Raw genomic sequence first — 22,350 nt, forward strand, 5'->3', positions numbered from 1 at the left:
GATAGATAGATAGTTCAGACAGATAGGTAGATAGATAGATAGATAGGTATTCTTTTTCACATTCTTTTCCATTACAGGTTATTACAAGATAAGTAATATAGTTCCCTGTGCTATACAGTAGGACCTTGTTGTTTATTTTATATATAGTAGTTTGTATCTGCTAATCCCAAACTCCTTATTACCCCCCGGCCCCTTTGGTAACCATAAATTTGTTTTCTATGTCTGTGAGTCTATTTCTGTTTTTTAAGTAAGTTCATTTGTGTCATATTTTAGATTCCGCATATGATACCATATGATATTTGTCTTCCTCTGTCTGACTTATTTCACTTAGTATGATAATCTCTAGGTCCATCCATGTTGCTGCAAATGGCATTATTTAATTATTTTTTATGGCTGAGTAGTATTCCATTGTGTATATGTGTGTGTGTGTGTGTGTGTGTGTATCACATTTTCTTTATTCATTCCTCTGTCAATGAACATTTAGGTTGCTTCCATGTCTTGACTATTGTAAATATGCACTTTATTAAATTATAAAATGTGCATGTATTATACACTCTCTGCATGCATGATAGCTTTCACAGTAAATTTTAAACTATAGAGCCAGGTGATCTTTTGTGGTTTGGATAGTCAAGGAAGGCTTCTGTAAAGCAGTGATGTTAGAAGTGTCATATTTTGGTTAGAAAAGAAAGAGGTCCAAGCGGAAGGAACAGTATGAGCTTCATCTGTGAGATCCTTATCACCTGCAAAATTTTTTCTCTCTCTTCCTTCTTTATACCTTTTGTTGTTGTTGTCAATTTTTGTATAATTGTGTTTGTCAAGACCTCCAGTATTATATTGAACAGTTATAATGATTAAAAAGCCATCTCATCTTGTTCCTGATATTAGAGGGGCTGTGTCTGAAATTTCTCTAGTGAATATGATATTTGCTGGAGATTTTTGAGATATATAGATATATCAATAATTATGGATATAGATATTCCTTTTGTGAAATTGAGAAAATGATCCTCCATAGCATTCAGGACAGATGATCAGTAACCCGTGCTTGAATAACCACTAAAGCTGATATTATTTGACAGTTCCCTTCCAGGGCCAGGGAACAGCATCACTATGAACTTCGCAAAGGCAGGGACTGTCAACTCTCCATTGTATCCTCTGTGTCTGTTCTAGTGCCTGGGACTGAGTTAGGCATTCAGTACTTATTGAATGAATGAATGGAAGATACTTAATAAGTACTTGTTGAATGAATGAGTTAAAGTTAGAAATTATTTTTTTAAGGGGAGCCAAAAACCTCGCTGCTCTCTACAGCCCCCCCACAAAACACACTGTGAACAGAGTCAGTGGTGCTGCTGTCCTTACGTTCTCGCAGCACGTGGCACAGTCAGCTGGGTGTTTGATGTGGGGAGGAAGAAATGAATGATTCGGTCACAGAACATTCCGTTGCTGGCTATTAGACTTTGCCTCTAATGATTCACCTGAACTGGAGCCAGGTGGTTAAAGATGATTTAATTAGGACAAACATAAAATACTCTCTTTAATGGAATAATTGCTTATTTCATTTTCTCCTTAAAGTTGGCCATTCATCTCATGCCAGTGTCTTTCAATTTATGTATGTTGCCATGAAGTATTGAAAGTGTTTGTTCTGAATTAAGTCAAAAGTACTCATGAAGAATTGTCTTAGTGTGTTAGCAGAGGGTTCAGAATTCCAGTATGAAATTGGAAAGTGGTTGGTAGAGTGGCAGGCTTATGCCCAAAAAGATTTGAATGCCCTAGTAAGGTTATATACAGGTTTATTGGTGAATAACTGAGGGAAGTTGGTTGTCATAAAACAGGCAGTTACATAAGAATATCTTAGTAGTTTTGAATACTTTATGGTGGTTCTAATCGTATATGTACTTCTCATTTTAAAGGGGATTTCATTTAATAAGTTAGTTAAAGTAACAGCCAGTGTTAGAATGTCTAGTGTCCAGAAACTGATGACTTTTTCCTGACTTGGGTTTCTGTTCAAAAAGCCTTTGATGGGCTTCCCTGGTGGCACAGTGGTTGAGAGTCCGTCTGCAGATGCAGGGGACATGGGTTCGTGCCCTGGTCTGGGAAGATCCCACATGCCGCGGAGTGGCTCGGCCCGTGAGCCATGGCCGCTGAGCCTGCGCGTCCGGAGCCTGTGCTCCGCAATGGGAGAGGCCACAGCAGTGAGAGGCCCGCGTACCGCAAAAAAAAAAAAAAAAAAAAAAAAAAAAAAAAAAAAAGCCTTTGATGACTCCAGAAAGTAACCGTTAATTTATGGAGCCCTAGCTAGCTCTGTCCACCTCCTCTCCCATGTACACTCTCCACTCCAGCTACCTGTAACAAGATCTTATAATGGGGGTCTTCCTTTCCTCGAGCTTTTGGAAGAGGCCCTAGAGACCAGACCACCTACGTAGGGCTTCCTAAAAGACTATAAAACTAGTGTTAAAAGCCACGCTGAGGATATAAAACAGAAGTAGAAGTCCGAGGAAAGAAGCCAAGGCTGACTGTTGTATCTGAGATAATAAGTCAGAAAGTGAGGACTGCTCTGGGAACGGGCTGTATGTCCACTGAAGACAAGGCAAAGGTGTGTGTGGGTCCAGCACAAGGGATCCAGCTGGGTATGTCATAAATGGGACCCCGTCCAAAAGGAACAAGTGAGGAGCAGTTGGGTTTACCCCTGAGGTCCAGGAATGAAAAGGAGTCATGAGCAGAGCAATGGAGAGATGGAGAGGGATAGAGAGAGGGAGAGGAAGCACACTCCAGGCATACTACTGTGGGATTATGGGAGTCCCCAGAACCGCATCATGAGAGGGTTCATTTTGGACCTGCACCCCACCCTGAGGACATGTCGGAGCCAGATCACGATCCTGTCAGTCAAGTAAGACCTCCCCGAGGCACCTGCCCCGTGTGGAGCAGACTGAGCAGCAGGCAGCTAGCCAGCGGAGGAGAGGGTGGAGGAGGAAAGATAGAAGCACCCTGAACCCCACACCCTCCTGCCCCCAGGTATGCTTCGAAGTCAGTTGTAGCCAAAGGAGAGAGACATTTTCAATTAGATGAGATGGGAGTTTTAAATATTATTGATAAAATGGAGTGTTCACATTTAACGTTGAAGGTGGACCGAGGACTTTTTATTATTTCAAGGTGTAGGAACAGTATAGCTCCGCCTGAAATTTCATTCCAGAGCTAGGAAGAAGAGTTCACAGAACAAATTTTACAGGGAGTAGAGAAGTGAACAAAGCGGTTTTCCTCCTGTACGCCGTAACTATGTGGGCCCTTCCATAAACTAGGACATACTCCAGGCTCTGGCCGTTCTCCCCTCTCTCTCCTACGTTGACAAATCTTTTTCTACTTAATCATATAAGACGACAACATGCTGTAATAGCTTCCTTCTAAAGAACTGAAGAGAGGGAGGAAAAAAACTCTCTCAACCCCGTATCGGACTCCTGTATCCCCATTTATCTGCTGTCTTTACTTTTCTGCCCTCATCTATCACTGTTCTCTTTGTTCATACCACTCCAGCTGCACTGATTCTTTGTTGTTCATGTAAGATAGCAAGCACACCCCTGCCACAGGGCCTTTGCACTTGCTCTTACCGCTCTGCCTGTATCACTCCTAATTCCATGCTTCCCTCCCTCATTCCCTTGCAGTCTCAGTTTAATGTAACCTCATCGTTAAGGTCCACCCAGATCACCCTGTATTAAAATAACAACACTTGCCCTCATGACACTCCTTAACCTCTCTTTCCTGCTTTACCTTTCTAAAAAGGCTTATCACACCTGACAGATTATATATTTGAATTTTCCTGTACACCATATAAATTTTCCACCACACCATATAAATTCCATGAAGGCAGGACTTTGTTTTTTCCCAGCTATATCCCTAGACCCTTGAACAGTGCCATGAATATGGTAGCCACTTACAAATACTTCTTGAATCAAGGAATGCTTCCTGACTTGCTTTGGCCTTTCAGTATGCTATTTCTTCAGGCAAGAAAGCTTCTCTTTCCCTTCCTTTTTTACACCTCCACCCCAGTGAGACTGCTGAAATCCTGTGCATCCTTTGAGACCCCATTTCCATACCACCTCCTCTGTGCCTCTGTCCTAGTCAGTTATCGCTCTCCCCAGAACTCTAAGCTCTCAGTTATGTTTCACTTTAGTCTTCACCACTAGATTGTCCTGCTTCAGGCTCATGTTCTTTCTTGATGTTTAGGTTTCAGAGATGACTCACTCGGCAACCACAGGTCCTTCTCATGTTGTAGAATTGCAGAGTAGCTGTCTTTAAACTCCATACAACAGGATAAATCCTAAATCTAGACTTTCTAATCCCTCAGCATTTTCCTTTCTCCTCCTCTTTCTCCTCCTCCTCCTTATTTTTCCTCTTCTCTTCTTCATCATAAAGTCCCAAGCACATATATGTAGATCATTTTCTTCAAGCTTCTTTCATTTACTGGTCAAGGAGATAGCCCATCTCTTCCATTGACTGGCCTTCCCTGTGACCATGCTACGTAAGGAACCCTTCTCTCACTTGGCCTATGGAACAGCTGAAATGCCCCCAACCATTAATATTATAAAGCGAAATGGTGTCTCTCAATAACGGCTTTGGTAAACTGGTCATCTAATTTTTTTTCAAGTGTACAAATTTGTTTATATTTACAATACCCTACAAAAATGGATATTTAGAAACTTTAGTTTTTATTAACTTTTTAAATAATTTTAAATTCATTGAGTAATTTTAACATCAATTAATTTATACATGGGGGAAATGACATTGGGTTGTTGAGCACATTAAATCATTTTCCATCTTCCCTGAAATGGTTTGGGAGATGAGGCTGGTCAGTCATTTTAGCTCTGTGCCTCCCTCGTAAGATCCCATTAAGGTTTTGACCAAGAAGATGGTAATATTTCATGATGAAACTTGGAGAAGTTAAAAAATTTTATAGATGAGCTTATGCTTTTTCTCACTTTTTTTTTACTTCCTCCCTATTTTTATTCCCTGAGACCATTTGCATGAGGAGGAATTTCATCAGAATCCCTAGTTGAGAACCACTATAATGGACAAAATTGGACCTAGAGATAAATTCTCTCACTAGTTCTATGGAGTGAGATGCATTGAACAGTAGATTAAACAGCTTGTTTATAAACTATCGGTCGCCAGCTTAAACAGCATCTCACCTGTAATAACTGAGCCTCCTCCCATGATTCCAGGCAAAAGTCATCACAAGTTCCTTTGTGTTACTGTAGCACTTTATTCATACGTATGTTGTTGCACTCATTTTATTTTATAAAAATGTAGCAAATGGGTGTCTCTGCCACTAGACCTTGAGCCTCCCAAGGGCTGGGACAGTGGCGCATTCATCTCTGATACTCAAGGTCTAGCATGTAAGAAATGGTGAAAGCTGGAAGAATATACTGAGCTGCAGTCTGCCCAGTCCCATTAATAGTCGGTGGGCATTTCTTGAGTAACTGCTCTGTGCCAGGTATTTTGAAAAACTGGTGTTCTTGATTCCTTATAGTGACCCTAAAAAGCTTTGTTATACATGTTACAGATGAAAGAGGGTATAAGTGATTTACCCAGCCGCAGAGTCAGTCAGTAGCACACCTGGCCCTGAACTCAAGTCACTGACTGGGAGCCAAATTCTGTGTTCTTTCTCCCTTCTCAGAGCTTAAATGATCTTTCAGGCAGCCGTTGATAATGCTTAGCTACCAACTCTATAACAGCATGAAAAATATTTCTAGAACTGTGATCATCCATTCAGAGAGCAGTTAAGAGACCCAGAGGGAACTTTAAAGATCACCTAATTGCGTTCTCTCATTTATAGGTGACAAAGTGGAGTCCCAGAGAGGACAAAGGTCTTGGCCACCATCTCCCCTACCAGCTTGAATCATATTATTCTTCCCTTTCCCATCCCCCCTGCAGTCAGTATTCTTAAGTTCTTAGCAAGTTTGATGACCCTGTGTATGGCGTAGCCCATGTTGACCTCTCTAACCCCATGTTGCACTCTTCTCCTTCCCCTTCTCTCTCCTCCATCCCTGCTGTACTACCCTCTCCGCTTCCTCTCCTTCTCCCTGAAGTGCCCTTTATTTCAATCTTCCTGGCTAACTCCTACTTAGCCTTTACATTTTAGTTTAGGCGTCATCTCTTCTTGGAAACTTTCAGACTACATTAGGTGGGTTTCTGTGTGCCCCCATGGTACCTACCTCTATGACAGTGCTTGTGGTGTGGTTTCTTTGTTGTTAGTTGGATGTATGTCGTCCTTGCTCAGTGGCTGTGAATTCCTCAAGGGCAGGTATTGTGGCCTGTTCATTTCTGCATCACTAATGACTGGTACAGCCCCTGACACAAAGTTGGCTTTCAGTGAATTTTGAATGAAACAGTCGCTCACTTAGGATTCAGATCTGAAGTGGGACAAGCATTGAAGATGTGATGGTGTTGAATGCTCACCTTTTTCTGGTATCTTGAAGGTGTTCTTGAAGGCTCTCCCAGTCTTGAGGATCCAAAAAGCCCACCATTCCATAATGCCCAGGTGGTGGTGTTGAACTGCACCAGGAACCTCTGTAGAAAGGTCTGGCAGGGCCTGTGCAGCCTCCTCGCCTGGTTTTGAGGCTCTCATAGTATCTGTTCTTCACTGCCACTGAGGGAAAAACGCGCTTTCAGAGCAAGGAGAGCTGGGGGAGGGCATCTAAGCCAAAGTTGTCAAGAGGAGTCAGGATATAGAAGACTAAATTCAAAGGCCAGGCCCTTGAGACCAGGCTTGTTATGAGTGAGAGATGGAGATGAAGGTCTTGGGTGAGATGTTACCTGAATCAAGGCAGAAGCGGGTCTGAAGTGGCTGACCGTTTCCCCTGCCGCCTTGAGATGTCCAAGGCTCACATTTATGTGTCGGCTTTTCTGCCAGTGCTGGTCAGGTGGTTTAGAAGTCCAAGGTCAAAGTAGCAAGTTTGAAACATTCAAAGCATGGAGTGGCAGAGGGTGGTAGAGAGCACAATTTGGGTAAGAGTAGATGGATTAAATGAGGTGAGGCAGTGAAGGGCTTTCTGGAGAAATGTATTAGAGGCAAAGCCTCTTTTCCTCTGCCTAGAACTGTTGACTTAGCAAAGTAGAAGAAACCACACATGCTTACACACCAGGAGGCTGATCCAGAGCTTGGAGGCTCCAGAGGGCCAGGGAAGGCCCAGCTCTGTGTGGAACACTTACGTAGCCTGTGACCGCAGGAACTTTTGGGCAACATAACAGATAATTATCATTCACTATGCATTCAGTTGTGAATCAAAACAAACCAAAATGAACCACTGTGCAGTTTCGGCCTCTGGTAATCCAGAATATGTGTGCTTGAGAGGGGGCATCAGTGGGTTTGTGGACTTCTAGCTACAAAGCAACCAAAACATAAATTGGGATTATTTCTCCCATTGCCTTCAAGAAAAAAAAAAAATCCCTACTCTTTAGCATGTTGTGAAAGGATTTTCATCATCTGACCTCTGCCTGCCCTCCACTCATAGGTCTGACATTAAATATTTGCATGTCCTGCACCATGGCTGCCTGACCTTGGGCAAGTTATATAACCCCTCTGAGCCTCAGTTCTCACATCTGTAAAATGGGGATGTAGATACCTATTTTACAGGCCTGTAATAATTATTACATGAGATGGTGCAGATAAAGCCAGTAACCCAGGCTTTTGCTCACAGTATGTGCCAATTCAACATTTGTGTGATTTACTGTATATTCTACATTCCAGCCAAATCATAACACCTTCTTCAAGCCATTGCTGTGCTAAGAACTTATACCTTTATTGAAGTGCTTATCAGAGTCTCTTGCCGTTTTGGGATTAGCAGTCAGACATCATGATGACGCTGAAAACTAGGACAAGGACAGTATCTTTTTCATCTTTGTTTCTCCAGGGCTTGACACATAGTAGGTGTTCAATTAAATGTTTGCTAAAGAAGTGTGTGAAGTGTCTCTGCTCTAGAGAGTCTTGATTCTCCACAGGCCCCAGATGTTTCCTGGGCCCTCCTCTCTTCGCCTGTCTTAGGGACTTGCTCGGTGTCAGAAACCACACCAAGTGCTTTGCATGCATGGTCACAGCTAATAGCCCCACAGCCCTAGAAGGCAGCTGTGGAAACTCTTCACAGATGAGTGCAGAGCCTCAATTAACAGAAATGCTTCAAGTGTAAACATTAGATGTGTTTTTTACCATCAACCCATTAGGGACACAACTTGAGATCCAAGCCATCCTCTGGGTCTGGCATAAAAATGAGACAGATTTCTTCCACCTAAAACCTACCGAATCTCCAGCCATCCGCACCCTCTGCCGGCACCTCTGTTATTTGCACATGAGCAGGATTAACGAGGCTGGTCTGCACTCTTCACTCAGAAAAAAGTAGGTTAAACATTGCCTGGCTTAACATTTCCTGGTTCAGAAAGTTAAATAATCAGCTGTCACTTGTTGATTATTTACTGTGTGCAGGCAGTATGTCAGGGATTTCTCTCTGTTGCCTCTGATCTTCCCAGACCTTCTGGAAGGTGAATACTCTTGTCTGTCACTGACATGGAAGAAACCGAGATTTGTCAGGCTCTCATAACTTGCTGCATGGGCTGTGATTCCCAACCTGGCTGAACCAAAATGCCTCTTCTTCATGGCACTATTCAGCTTCCAGGAAGCAGTCTCACTGGCCCCCAGGCCTCGTTAACCAGCACTTCCCTCTGTGTATCCCCCAGGGGCAGGTATAGAGGGTGGAGGAGTATTTCCCCCTACCATGGCTGAGTGCTCAGTCACCACCCTCCAAGAGCAGGCCAGTGAAGTGGAAAAATAGTTCTTACTCCTAACCCTGACATCTGTCCCTCAGGTGAGAGCCAGATTCTCACATTGCTAGGTCAATGGCACATAAGCCCACACCACACACGGAGGGTATCAACACACAGAGTGTTCTGCCAGAATTCACACATCCTGGAAGCCAGGCTGGCCCTGGTGGCCAGTTTCATTTAATCTTGTGTCTGATTGCTGCATGATGAGTGCAGAGAGGGGGAAAGGCAGGACCCTAGGGAAGCATGCTGAGCTCCAGAAACCAGGCTTGGTTTGCTCATTAAGGGTACCCTTAGGCAGTGCCCTTACCCTTGCAGGCACCACAGGTCCCTTTCTGTCAACCCACAGCCCAAACTAAAACCGGGAAGGAGAAGGGCTGGTTCCACCGACCCCCTTAACATTCATCTGACTTTTCTGGTTCCCAAACATCCAAGAAGCAGCTAGCTATGTAGGAGGAAGAGCTTCTGGAGTCAGACAGACCCGGATCAAATCTCCATTCTGCCACTTGGCACCCGTGTGACCATGAACAAGGGCTTTGAATTTTTGTGAGCCATGGTTTCTTCATCTGTAAACCAAAGGAAACGGCAGCGTTCTCATGAAGACTATACCTGAGAATATGTATGAAACCATCAGCACATAGTGGCAGCTTGGCAAGTGTTAGCTGGCCTTCCCTCCCTCTTTCTCCCTTGTTTATTTGCAATGCCTTTAAAAAAGAATAAAAACCATTGTAATTGTCATTTGTTATGTTGTAAGCCAAATACATGACTGATTAATAACCCAGAAACTCTATTTAAACCACTCTCCCAGAACCGTAACCCTGTCCTACCTCAGGTCATATATTTTATATTTTACAGATAGCTGCTTTTTTCCCTTTTCTAACCCCACCTCCACCCGCATTCTTTTTTCTAAGGTAATCCAGATGGGCCCTGGTCCGTTCTCATACACTAAATAGCCTATAGCCTAGCCAGGGGTTAAAATCAGGCCTGCCTTACATGCAGAGGATCTATTCATAACAAAAGCTGCCTCCTGGCCATTGCCCACAGCTGAACACTGTTACTCTGAAGCCCCCATTTCAATTGTTTCTGATTGTTCTGCAGTGTTTACATTATCGCCTGTATTAGCCCAGTCTTTTATAAGAGTACAGGCACAGGGCATACCCTCTCAATCAACTTCCCCTCTGAGCATCCTTTCTTCTTTAGTCCCCTTGCCTCTGTGGTACAAGCCATTTCTCTTTTATACGAACTCATTTAAATAGAAAAACAAGTTTTAAGTAGTTTCTGTTTTTTTGGTTTTTTTTTTTAAACATGAGTCTCCCTTAACATTCCTAAAGAACTGCTATTGAATATGGAGAGTATGAAAAGATACCCTGGAATGTGTGAGTTCTCTCTCTTCTCCTCCCCCACAATATAGGAAAATCCCATCCTGTCTGTTGAATTTGCAAGGGACATATTTCATTTGAGGTCCAGGAGGAGCTGGGCTGGCTCCAGACCAAACAGTGAAGAGGGTGCTCTCTGCCTGCTGTGTCCTTACCTCTCCTTTTGACAACCTTTTTTCTCTAAAAAATAAAATAAAAAGTGTCTCAGACAAGATACAGACTCTTTGGTCTGATTTGAGTTTAAATCCTGATTCTGCCTTGTTTGGAAGCTGGGAACTTGAGTTAATATCTCTGAAGTTCAGCTCCCTTTCTCATCAAAATCAAGTGTGGCACAGGCTTGCCCGGCATCTAGGTGGGGGAATGTATGTGAAAGTGCCCCCCATGGGATGACAGAGAGGTTTCAGGGCATGTCACTTCATTTGACTTGATGGCGGTGGCTCTCCAGCACCCTAGATGCCTCGTCCAGAAATGGCAGGACGGAGGGCCATGATCACTTATCTGCCGTGGACATGCTGTTGCATGTGCCACCTGTGTGCTGTCCCTGGTAACACAGTAGGTAGCCAGAGCAGGTTGGGTTTCACAACTTCTCTCCCTATCTCCCTTCTCCTGGCCTTCTCCATCCAACCATCACTGTATTTTAATGTTCTCATCAGTCTCCTTTATTACAGAGAAAATATACGGGGTAAACCCCTTTACCCTATGTATTGCATGAACACTTCTCAGTTTATAATACTTTTGCAGTCATTAATTGAGGGAGCTATCCATGTAACTGTGGATAGTTTTTTTTTTTTTTTGCGGTACGCGGGCCTCTCACGGTTGTGGCCCCTCCCGTTGCGGAGCACAGGCTCCGGACGCGCAGGCTCAGCGGCCACGGCTCACGGGTCCAGCCGCTCCGCGGCACGTGGGATCTTCCCGGACCGGGGCACAAACCCGTGTCCCCTCCATCAGCAGGTGGACTCTCAACCACTGCGCCACCAGGGAAGCCCCGTATGGATAGTTTTTAGTTCTCTTCACCCATCCAGACTGGCCTTCTCATCTTCTGTGAGGCCAAAAATGGAGAGAGAGTTCTGCAGATAAGGATTCTTCAGGTCTAGGGACTTCCCTGATGGCACAGTGGTTAAGACTCCGCCCTCCCAATGCAGGGGGCCAGGGTTCAATCCCTGGTTGTGGAACTAGATCCCATGTGCATGCTGCAACTAAGAGTTCACATGCCACAACTAAGGAGCCCACCTGCCGCAACTAAGACCCAGCGCAACCAAATTAATTAATTAATTTAAAAAATACAAAAAGGATTCTTCAGGTCTAGACTTGTATGGACTTGGCCCAAATTCCCCTGAGCATTCCCTAATTAGCAGGAGTGGGGTCTTCAGGGAGCACTTCCAAAAGGCAACGACTGATGCATGTGCACAGGAAGTCTTTTATCAAAAGAGGCCCCAGTATAAATCAGCCAAGGCTCTCTTTGCCTTTATATAGTATGCTGTTAACAGGGTAAAGCCTCAGTTGTATTTTTGTGTGTGTGTGTGTGGTATGCGGGCCTCTCACTGTTGTGGCCTCTCCCGCTGCGGAGCACAGGCTCCGGACACGCAGGCTCAGCAGCCATGGCTCACGGGCCCAGCCACTCCACGGCACATGGGATCCTCCCAGACCAGGGCACGAACCCACATCCCCTGCATTGGCAGGCGGACTCTCAACCACTGCACCGCCAGGGAAGCCCCTCAGTTGTATTTAATCCCAGTGATAGATCTTGCCAATAGAACTGAACCCATCTGAGTGATAGTTTGATTCTTATCTTGCTCTCTCTTCTCTAGAGCCAGTACAACCTCTGTACCCTACTTTAGAATTCTAGTCAAGAGGGTGTCAGATCATACTTTTTAAAATTAAACACCCACGTGTATGCCAATCCATAAATAAGAAGTACACTTTGGCCCGTATGGAGGTGATGATATTAATACGGGCTTCACTTCCCTGAGTCACTGAATGTACCAGGCACTGCACCAATGCCTATAATAGACTGTGGCACATTTAATCTTTACAAATCTGTAAAAGGAGGTCCTATGTGCCCCATTTTTCAGATGAACACCCCAAGGGCCAAGGTCACACAGCAAGTTAAGACAGAACGTTGAGAGTTAAACCAGAAAATCAAAGTCCCTGGTCAGATTTATGAGATGATATCTGAGGCCAGACACGGGTATTAAAGCAAACAGTCTTAATAAGGGAAATGCAGAAACTGATCGGGAGCAGGGCTGAGAGAGAAGTGTCCACAACTTAGCAGTTAAAGTCAGAGCATGTCTGACAGAAGCGCTCTGTCATAGGTACCAAGGGCCTGTTACAAGGGAAAAGGCTGTGTCGTCCTCCTCTGAACCCGCTGATCAGCCTCGGCTGAGAAACGACTCCCAGGCGTCTTTTTAAAGGAACCCTAAATTCTGTAAGAGTGAACTGCTTTTCCTAACAGCCCATTTAGAATCAAAAGAGCCTTGGTTGAGCCATGTTTGAGAACCGCTTAATAGTACTGTGCGGGCTTCCCTGGTGGTGCAGTGGTTGAGAGTCTGCCTGCCGATGCAGGGGATGCGGGTTCGTGCCCCAGTCCGGGAAGATCCCACATGCCGTGGAGCGGCTGGGCCCGTGAGCCATGGCCGCTGAGCCTGCGCGTCCGGAGCCTGTGCTCTGCAATGGGAGAGGCCACAACAGTGAGAGGCCCACGTACCGCAAAAAAAAAAAAAAAATAGTACTGTGCTCACTCGTGGAGGGTGTGACAGAAATAGAAAATATGGTTCTGATTCTGAGGGTCCAATTTGCTATGTGACATCAGAACAACAGAGCTAAGAATCCGTCTGATGAATAAATACTGTGCAGAGCACCCCTCCTCCTCTTTAGCTCCCTCCCCTACACCCCACGGCCCCCTCCCCCGTTACAGAAGGAACCAGTCATCGTTTACCCACCACAGATTGTTTGGGCTGTGAAAAAGATGCAAGATATGATTTTACATCTTTGGGGTCATACAGCTCTCAGAGCTTCCAAAGCTGAAGGCAGTCCAAGCTCCCTGGAGCCAGTCAGGCATTTGTACAGGGAAGGCCAAGTGTGGCTTCTGGTCTGCAGGGGAAAGGAAACTGGGGGGAACTCTAGGAAGACCCCAAAGTTTCCTTGGCTGTTTAGTCTCTCTTGCAATCAACTTCAGTTGCGTTAAGTATAAGTGGATGAGAAGCATATGAATGACATTTCTGTTGTGATCACATGTGGGTTTCAGCATGATGAAGAGCGAGGCTTAAGGAGTCCAAAACCCTTTGCAAATAATTCAGGACATTGCAGGCAGTATCTGGCAGCCTCCCTCCATCCCAAATTTGGGAACCATTTGGTTGGGTGATACACCTGCTCAGTGCCCTCCCTGCCCGCTTAGGCTGCTAAGCCCCAGGGGATATCTGTGAACAGGTTTCATGTGTTCTTGTTTTGCTCAAACTGAAATAAAGGAATTGGTTTCTAGGAAAGGCAAACTCTTTACTGGAGGACTCTGAACCTTTCCAAAACCTCCAAATAAAGGAGAGGAAAATTTGGCAGGCCTGAGCTTTATTAACCATGGGTCACTTACAGGTGATTGGACATATGTTATATTCTATTGTTCTTAACGCCAGTGAGATTGTTACGTTAATAATAATTTTATCCATGCTCTACATTTGTGTGATGATTTCACTTACAGAGCATACTATGTACGTATTGCATATCAAATACCTATTATGTATGTATTTATAGATCTAGGTATATACATTCACACATGTAACGTGTTAGGACAGCCTGCAATATGGAAGCTAAGGGAAGATGCAGGGAGGCACACTCAACCCAGCAATGGCGGAGAAGTCAGAGTTTAGAGAAGGCTTCCCAGGGCAGGTAATATGGAGCGGAGTCTTATAAAAGGACGTGTAAGAGTTAGTCAGGGGAAAGTGAGAGGCGCTGCCTTTCAGACAGAGAGAGGAGAATTGATGAAGACTCAGAGATGAGAAAGAAAAGGGGAATTGGGGGGAATTTCTAGGGCAGTTTCTCTCTTGGGGAATTTCTGGGTCTTGATGGGCTTGCTGCAGTAAAAAATGATGGGGCAAAGGGCGGGGGAAATGGTCACATGTATGATTAGGCCAAACAGATCAAAGCCAGGTCAGAAAGGTCTCATATGCCATGGGGAGCATCTAAAGGATGTAAGTAAGGGAAGTGATATAATTAGGTTTGTGGATTAGAAGGATCATTGGGGTGCAGGTATGGAAGTTAGAGTCTCTGAGTGGGGCTTGTGGCGATGCAGGGAGAAGGACAATATTTGGGGCAGGGAAACCAGTTTAACTGCTGTTGCAATAACCCAAGCAAGGAAAGGTATGGGACTGACTAATGTAATGACAGTGGGGAGAAATGCAAAGGCTTGTGTTTGAAAAATAGAGTTGATAGTCCATGCGACCTACAGTAGAGCAGATGAGTGAGATCAAGAAGTGAAGAACGATATCCTGCTGGATGGGTAAATAGGGTACCATCCACTGAGGCAGGGACCCCCTGAACAAGAGGAGCCCCGGGAGGAAGGGTGACAAGGTCTATTGTGGACATGTCGATTAGACGTTCAGGTCAGATGTCTTGTATGGAACTCAGGAGCACGTTCGGAGTTTGGGATAAACATTTGAAACTCAACAGCCTAAAAATTGTCCTAATACACCTGGGAGTGTGTGAGCTGACCCCGAGAGTTGTGGTAAGTAAGAACAATCCAGGAGGGAAGAGAAAGAAGAGCCCACCAGAGAGACAGAGCTGATATGGGGTAGGGTCTGGACCCGACCTCGGTCAGGTCTTTGGACTCACATCTTTCCACTGTCCCAAAAAGGAATAGAATTAAACCATCTGTGTTTCACGTTTCTTGAGAGCATGTTATGTCCTAGGATCATTATATACTTTATACCATTTAAGACTGACACAAAACTCTAGTAGGTGAGATTATCTCCATGTATAGATAAGGAAGCTGAGACTCAAAGAGATTCAAAGGTTCATGGCTAGGATGCAACCAAACCAGAATGGAAAACCAGGTTTTCCTGACTCCAAGGTCTATGCTCATATTATTGTACTAAACCGTGTTTATTTACTGCCTTTAAGATAAGATGTGGTTCCTCACCGTTTGGTAGGAGAGGCAAACAGCTCACTTCAGTTCAATCTGAGAAGTACAAAAATAGAGGTGAATGCTAAGAGCCCCCATTCATAAACAGAATTCTCTGTGCTCTTTTTTGTACTGTGTAGTGAGCTGGGAGTTGGCTGGAATGTGTATAAATGGTTTTTTTCTAGTAAGACGATAGCACAGTCCATTTGGAGGGAGAGATGAGCCACCACGGAAATACCCACCAGCCCCACACATGCCTGCGGCTACCCTCGAACATTCCCAACCTGGCTGGAGACACTCAAAACAAAACCTCCTGTTCCCTCCCAGGACCACTGGCGCCTGGAGCCTGCCTCCTGCCCCTGCCAGAGGCTTAGGCCAAGCTCGGGATGATGGGGTGGGGGAAGGCAGAGCGGACGTCTCTGAAGCGGCTCCCTGCCCTTAGCCAGAAAGAGGTGCGAGCAGGCGCCTGGGTTTTATCACCGCAGGGAAACTCAGCTGACAGCAGCATCGCCTTAGATCAAAGTCAGCCAGTGGCATCCACTCATGGATCCAGCTTGGGCACAGACATGAAAAGAGGCAGGAGCACATAGAGAGAGACTTTGGATCCCAACTCCACCATTTCTGATCCTTGTGATCCTGGGTGGTTTGCTTACTGTCCCCATCCCTGGGTCTTCACCTGTAAAACGGGCTGTGCGTGCTCGACTCCATGTACTAGTAGGGTTATTCTAAGTCTGAATGCAAATGTACGCTCAGAAGTCCCTTGGTACCTGAGTTACTACCCAGCCCATCCTGCCCTCCAATACCTACTAGATTGTAAACTTCGAGAGGACAGGGATTATGTCATTTACATGGCTCTCGACACCCATCTTTCTGTCTTTTTATTTTTTTTTTACATCTTTATTGGAGTATAATTGCTTTACAATGGTGTGTTAGTTTCTGCTTTATAACAAAGTGAATCAGTTATACATATACACATGTTCCCATATCTCTTCCCTCTTGGGTCTCCTGCCCTCCCAGCCTCCCTATCCCACCCCTCTAGGTGGTCACAAAGCACCGATCTGATCTCCCTGTGCTATGCGGCTTTCTGTCTTTTTATATTTAAAATAGTAGTTTGAACTCAGTCTGTATCCAATAAATATGTGCTGAATATTTACTCAGCTAATGTAAGATGTTATAGATAGTAGCCATTGAATATAACCCATGAAGTTGGCACTCAAGAAAACCCCCCAGTCATCTTGGCCACAGGTCAGAGAGGTAGTAGAACAAAGTGGATACTTACAGAAGCCCCAAGAGGTAACCCCATGCAACCCCATGAGCCCCAGGGCATGTGAGGGCAGAGTCTGTGTTGAAATAGCTTGCTGGAGAGTTCTGATTGGCCAGCTAGGGGAGAATGACTCAACTTCCCGGAATCTTAGTCTCAAAGACAAGAGAGATCTCAAACATCTCTAGTCCAATCCATTTATTTTATAGATAAGGAGAGTCAGATCTAGAGAGAAAAATAAATTGGTAGATAATAACTTGGATCCTGCTTGTATCTTGTAATTACTCCTCTCGTATTTACTAGCTATTTGACCTCCTTCAGCTTAGATGTCCTCATTTGTGGAGTATGTATAATAATAGGACCTCATTGGGTCCTCACTGGGTCTCACTGGGTTGTCATGAGTATTAAATGTGTTAATGTCTATAAAGAGCCTAGAAGAGTCTGGCACATAATAAGCCCACAATAACTGTTAGCAATTTGATTTCTATTTCTCCTTCTTCTCTTTTTTTTTTTTTTTTTTTTGCGGTACGCGGGCCCCTCACTGCCGTGGCCTCTCCCGTTGCGCAGCGCAGGCTCCGGACGCGCAGGCTCAGCGGCCACGGCTCACGGGCCCAGCTGCTCCGCGGCACGTGGGATCTTCCCGGACCAGGGCACTAACCCGTGTCCCCTGCATCGGCAGGCGGACTCCCAACCACTGTGCCACCAGGGAAGCCCTCCTTCTTCTTCTTATTTCTATATTATAATTTCTTCTTCTTACTGCCTGACTTTGAGGGTGGTTTCACTGAGACTTTTTTTCAGCCACCATATTTTAAAAATTGAATCTTTGACAAGCAGTAGGATATGTTGATGCAAAAATATACCCATCCTTCAAACCATGTGAACTTTTATATAAAGTAAAATGTGGAACTTTAAGCCCTCATGAGAATCAAGATGCTTGCACAGCTTCATGACTCTGATGGTTGCTGCCTGGGATGCCCTCCCTCTCTACCTAAAGAAGCACTTATTCGTCCTTCAAGGCCTGGCTTCCATGTGGCCACCTCTGTGAAGTGCTCACTCCTTTCCCAGGCAGTCTGGGCTTCTACCACCCTTGTCACCCACCTCACTGTAGCACTTGGCATGTTTTGTTGTCATTTTTTTATTTCCACTTCTGTCTGCCCAGCCTGACTAGGAGCTCCTTGAGGAAAAGGGCCATATACCTTATTGTTAATTCTTCTCCTCCAGCTCCTCCCCCCTCTTCCCCCTCCCTCCTCCTCCCTCCTTCCTCGTCTCTCTTCTTCTTCTATTATTATTGTTGTTGTTGTTATTTTGCCTTATTATTTTTATAACCTTGTTGCTGATCTCAGTGCCTAGCATATAGTGTGCAACCAAATGTTTTGTTTTTTTAATATTTTATTTATTTATTTATTTTGGGCTGCATCGTGTCTTAGTTGCGGCACGCGGGATCTTCCTTGCGGCATGCAGGATCTTTCATTGCAGCATGCGGGATCTTTTGTTGTGACGCGTGGGCTCTTCCTTGCAGCCTGTGGACTTCTCTCTAGTTGTGGCGTGCGGGTTTTCTCTTCTCTATTTGTGGCGCGCGGGCTCCAGGGTGCATGGGCTCTCTAGTTGAGGCATGCAAGCTCAGTAGTTGTGGCGCACAGGCTTAGTTGCCCCGCGGCATGTGGGATCTTAGTTTCCCAACCAGGGATCGAGCCTGCATCCTCTGCATTGGAAGGCGGATTCTTTATCACTGGACCACCAGGGAAGTCCCAAATGTTTTATTTTATTGCAGGTTTTTATGACTTTATTCATATCACACATAATTAAAGAATGTGTCAAAGGTCTACATACACTTTAAACAATACTAAATTGAATACTCATGTACCACCACCCATGAAAAAGGATATTATGGAAGAGAATATTACCGGTACCTTTTATGTGCAGAATTTTAACTGTATGATCAAATAAATGTTAACTACTTTCTTGCTGTATTTTGTTTAATGTTCTAGTTCTTAAAGTAAGTTTGAATCTTGATTTGGACATGGCTCACGATAAGTAGTCCTTCCAAGTTTATACCATCTGAAAATACAAACTTTGCTTCTGTATTGTCATCTTCTACTTCATTATTAAGACCATTGACTAAATAAAACATAGAATGAATCTAGAGACCTCCTTAATGGTTGCAGTTACTTTTGGATGTGGCTATTCATCCCAGTCACCTGACTGTCCCATCATGCAAGCCTCATTTCAAGGAGAACTAATGTTTACTTGGTATTTAACATATAATAAGCTGTTTATATGTGACAGCTTATTTCATTTTCACAAAAGTCCTCCCACATTTATATCATTCTTCCCATTTTGGAACTGAGGAAACTGAGGCTCAGAAAGATTACCTTTTATAAGGTCACTTGGCTGGAACATGGTAGTCAGGATAGAATCAAATAGATCTTTTACTCAACCCTTGTTTTCTCCTGCTCTTCACAAGTGTATGGGGGAAAAGTTATCAAAAGCCTTTTGCTCATGAAGATTCCCTAACCTACTTGTCATCAAGGCTAGGAGGTTGGTTCAATCTGAGTGAGTCTATGTTGGCTCTAATAACCTTTGCTTTCTGCCCTTGAAAAGTAAATGAAGGACTCAAAGAATCAATGGTAGCCTAAAATCAGGGACATACTTTGGCAGAGACAAATACAGAACCTATAGAGCCTGGCTGCTTTGTATATTTATAACCTAGGGCATGCTATTTAAGTCTCTGCCTCAGTTTACACATCTGTACAATAGGAATAATGATAGACTCTTCCCTTTAGGGTCGTTCTGAAGATTAAGTGATTTAATTCCTGCAATGTGCTTAGAATATGGCCTTTAGTAAGTACCCAGTCAGTCATAGCTGTTGTTGTTGCCAACAACACATTATTGCTGGAAAGTCAGTGTCCTGTACAGACACCTGTCATTAGTGGAGTAAAATGTGCTCCTTTCTTTTGGATCACAGAGCAGCCTTCAGGCCAAGATAGCCATCAGCATGGAAAGAGCTTTCACAAAAATATTTTTAAGTATTTATGTTTATTGCAAAGGATTAAAGCACACATAAATAGATTAATGTGCTCACTCTCTCTCTCTGTCAAAACAAACTATTACTTGTTTTCTCCCAGAGTTTGGGAGTGATTGGAGGTGCTCTGGGGAACATATTTCTGTGTCCTTGTTTCCTTGCTTCAGTCATGACGTCTGATGAGAAGCACGTGCCATTCCAAATGAGTGAGCACAAGCAGGAGCCAACTCAGAAATTTTTGGACAGAGCCAGGCAGAGCCTTCACCTGCCATTTCTGAGCAGCAGAGCCCCAGTCTGCCAATGGAGTTATGCAAAAGCTGATGCAGGAACATCTTTAAATCGTGGGGTTTGGGGTTTGGGTAGGGGGAGGTGATGCAAAGCTCTCCTAAGCAATTTATGTATACAAGTTCTGTCTGTTTGTTTGTTTTGCATATCCTGGGGTTTGAGGCCAGTATCTACCTGAGTTCAAGTCCCACCTCGGCCATTTACTACCTGTGTGACTGTGGACAACATGCAACCTCTCTGAACCTAATCTGTCTAATGGTGCTGGAAGAGTTCTGGAAGAGAAGGGGTGCAGGGCATGAAAAGAGATGGCTTGACTTTGGTGGGTATCCATCCACCTGTCCAAACCCTGGATCCCAAGTGCTTGGCATGGGCTGTCTTATTCGCCCCAAAGCAGCTGGGGCGTGTAGTATAGGGCAGTAGTTTCTAGAGGGGGCATGTGATAAAATTTCCATTGGCAAAGACAGACTGACAAAAATGAAGACCATTTAGTGTGTGCTTCTGTCTGGAACGCTCTCTGTATCATATACCAACACAAACACACACACACATATATACAAATACAGACAGATATACATATACTCACACCTGAATAATTTCTGTGTATGTTTTCATCTTAATTCAAATATCACTTCTTCAGAAAAGCCTTATCTGACCCCTAGACTATATTAGGTCCCTCACTTATGAGCTCTTATAATACCTTTTGACATTCTTTCATTTATTTATCACAGTTTGTATTTATATATTTGTGTGATAGCCATCTTAGGGTGACCAGTTGTCCCTTTTGCCTAGTACTGAGAGTTTTCCAGGACATAGGACTTCTGGTGCTAAAACTAGGAGAATCCTGGCCAAACCTGAATCATTGGTCACCCTAGTCTGCCTCCCTCTGAAGAGAACAGCTCCGTGAATGTGGAGACTATGCTCTTTTGTTTACATATACTTTCAGTGCCTGGATCACAGTAGGAGCTCAGGAAACATCTGTTGAACCCATAAAGGAATGAGTGAATATGTCAATGAAAGCTAAACTGTCTTTTCTTGCAGGAAAACAAACAAACAAACAAACAAACCTTTTTTCCCCCCTGAGATTATTATTTTTCCTTTAGGTGTTAAATTTACCCCTTTATAAATTACCTTTATTTGACGAAGTTTAAAGTTGATAATATTGTGTAGTCTCCTGCCTTCCCTCACCCCCTTCCTCTTTGGAGGGTGGAATTCTTGTTGATTTGAGGAATCACTCATTTAGTGAAAAGAAAACCAGAACAGTTAGAGCTCAGACATTTAAAGAAGGTTTATCCATATGCTGAAGTGCTGTACTATAAACTTTAAGAGGGCAGAAATTATGGTTATATTCAGTTCACTTCTATATCACCAGGGCCTGGCATAGTAAGGGCTGAATAAATATTTGTAGAATAAATGAATGAATAGATTCTCTGCTCAGCCTCAAAACATGCAGGAGTAGACCCAGTGTGCCTAACTCCTTTTTCCTCCCTACCTTTTAATACAACCATAATATCACTTCAGCATTCATCCCTGCTGAGTGGATGAGAAGCTCGTGCCATTCCAGATGAGTGAACACGTGGTCCATCCCTGCCTGTCCTGGTTCATCTCTTGATGTCCTTTCCTAACACTTAATGGGCTTCCATGGTCTGCTACCAAAAAAAGACGTTGCCATATCTTGAATAACCAGAGCATCTCTCTCACCTGCGTGTCTTTGTTCAAGCTATTCCCTTGACATGGAATGCATGTTCTAATTCATCTGGCTAAATCTTACTAGTCTAAGCTTATGTCCCATTCTCTCAGAAGCCATCTCTGGACCATTTCATTCCTCACCCGCCGTGCCCCTCCACAGTATTCTATGTTTTGTCTTTACCATCCCATGGACCACACTGTTTTCTATTTGACTATTTACTTATCTAACTATCCTGAGATGAGGAGCTTCTTGAAGACAAGAACTCTTTCTGATTCATCTCTGTGTCCTCAGCACCCAGTTGAGAGAAATGGTATGCTATTAGGTATCTAATAAGTGTTTGTAGAAGGAGGGGGATATATCAGTTATTTCATGCCATTACAATGCTAGGTTAGAAACAAACATAAAATCCTAGTGGTATACAAAAGGACATGTATTTTTGTTCACAAGTCTATCGATTGTCTGGGTAATTCTGGTGATTCGGGCTCACCAGTTGCTGGTTGACTACAAGGATTTGCTGATCCTGTTTGGGCCCTCTCATGTATCTGAAACATCACGTGTGACAACTGAGCTGACTCAGCTTGCTGCACATCCATCCAGCAGGCTCGTTGGGGCATGTTCTTGTGGCAGAGGGAGAGAAGGAAGAGCAGAAGCACACAGGTGTCGAGGCCTCTAGGCCTGGAAAACCGGTGCACGGTGTCACTTCCGCCTCATTCTGTTGGCCAAACCAAGTCACAAGGTTGACCCAGACTCAAGGGGTGGGGATCCCACCTCTCAACAAGAGGCGCTGCAAAATCATATTGCACAGTG

The 22,350-nt window shown here is 44.2% G+C and overlaps 1 protein-coding gene across 7 annotated transcripts in view; it reads left to right on the top strand.

Moving 5' to 3' along the window:
• FGGY (FGGY carbohydrate kinase domain containing) overlaps positions 1 to 22,350 on the top strand; it is a 430,315-nt gene that overhangs the window by 268,517 nt on the left and 139,448 nt on the right. The gene's annotated exons all lie outside the window — the stretch shown is intronic.

This window comes from Mesoplodon densirostris, chromosome 2 (genome assembly GCF_025265405.1).
Source record: "Mesoplodon densirostris isolate mMesDen1 chromosome 2, mMesDen1 primary haplotype, whole genome shotgun sequence".
Taxonomy (NCBI): Eukaryota; Metazoa; Chordata; class Mammalia; order Artiodactyla; family Ziphiidae; genus Mesoplodon; species Mesoplodon densirostris.